We start from the raw sequence: 1,648 nt of genomic DNA, 5'->3' as shown, positions 1-1,648 counted from the left end.
CGCCCCGCCCCACCCCGCCTCGCCCCCTAAGGCCCGTCCTATAACCGGGGTGGACCGGCCTGCCCCGCCAACTAAAATGGGTTTAAAATGCTAGCCCACCCCGCTTTATGGCGGATTAGCGGGTTGGCGGGTTAGCCCGCTTGACTTTTTTTTTTTTGAAAAATAAAATTCATTAAAATTAACCAAAAAATAAAAATTAAAAAATCAAATACAAATAAAAAATAGTCAAATTATAATATAATTTTTTACTTTTTTTAAATTTTTAGCTTCAATAAAATTATTTAAAATAATATTTGTCAATAGAACCATCTTTATTTTAAAAAATAAGTCATATAATTTAAACGTATATACGAAATTATAAAATAAAATAAATAAAGTCACATAATTGGAACATATATACATAATTTAGTGATTTTTTTTAATTTGACAGGTTTCAAATTCTAACCCAATCCACATATTTTTTAGCGAGTTCGACTGGTCGGCCCGACGAATTCGACCTGTTTCACCACCCTTAATATATATATAAAAGAAGATTATCACTTATTTTATTATATAAAGATAAAAAAAATTTGTTTTAAAAAATATAAAATATAAATACAAAAAATATAAATTTTTTATTTATTAAGATTAATTATTATATACAAATTTTTTTTATAATATTAAAATGATATTTTAAATTACAACATATAAAATAAAATTTTAATAATTTTATATTTTTATATTACTGTTTAAAATATTATTTTAATATAATTTTTTAATATTATAAAAAAGTTTTGCATAATAATTAATTTTATTAAATAAAAAATACTCATATATTTTGTATTTATATATTTTATATTTAATTATTAAAGAATAAAAGATTTTGTTGCCGTTTAAAGTATTGTGTATTAAAGTATTGCCATTTAAAATATTTATTTATGTATTAGGATATTCTATATTTATTAGAGTCCATCAATGCTCTTGTTTTATATTAGCCTTTGATTTTCATCTAATAAGATCTAATGGCCTATATAAATGTGGCTCATTCAATAAGCACATAATGATTGAGCTCGTTTTAGACATACCCGATAAAAAGATCTTTTTACATGAGATACCCAAATATAAAATTACTTTTACTTTTCTATAAGATCTTTCAAAAAAAGATAACTCGAAAAAAGATATTTTTTTAGAAGTTCATCTAAACAAGTCCTATGTGTACCACTTTTTGAACTTCTGTTAAAACAACATGAAAATACATATTTGGAATTGGTTTAATTACTTTGTTGATCTCTATAATTTTACAAAATTTTTAATTAGGTCTATGACTATAATTGATTTCATTGTATAAGAAACCAACTAAAAAAAATTAGTGATGAGACTCAAATAAAAAAAAATATAGAGATTCAATTGAAAAAAAAATTAGTATAAAAACTCAATTAAAAGAAAAAAAAAAGTATAAAGACCAAATTAAAAATTTTACAAAACTGTAAGAACTAATTAAACTTTAGAATATCAAAAATACTATGTGCCGCTATTAAATTAATTATTATATATTTAAATATGAATACATATATTATTTAATTATTTTTAATATTTATTTTATATTTTAATATATATTTTATATTAATAATTAATTTGATAATTAAATTTTTGTATACACATAATAATT

General features: G+C 21.2%; 1 protein-coding gene across 1 annotated transcript in view; it reads left to right on the top strand.

Annotated features, from left to right (window-relative positions):
- The window catches only part of LOC107490902 (protein NSP-INTERACTING KINASE 2), an 8,934-nt gene that overhangs the window by 5,098 nt on the left and 2,188 nt on the right, over positions 1–1,648 (top strand). The gene's annotated exons all lie outside the window — the stretch shown is intronic.

Source organism: Arachis duranensis, chromosome 5, assembly GCF_000817695.3.
Source record: "Arachis duranensis cultivar V14167 chromosome 5, aradu.V14167.gnm2.J7QH, whole genome shotgun sequence".
Classification (NCBI taxonomy): Eukaryota; Viridiplantae; Streptophyta; class Magnoliopsida; order Fabales; family Fabaceae; genus Arachis; species Arachis duranensis.
The sequence above is the reverse complement of the archived record's forward strand: the minus strand, read 5'-3'. Positions and strand labels throughout refer to the sequence as shown.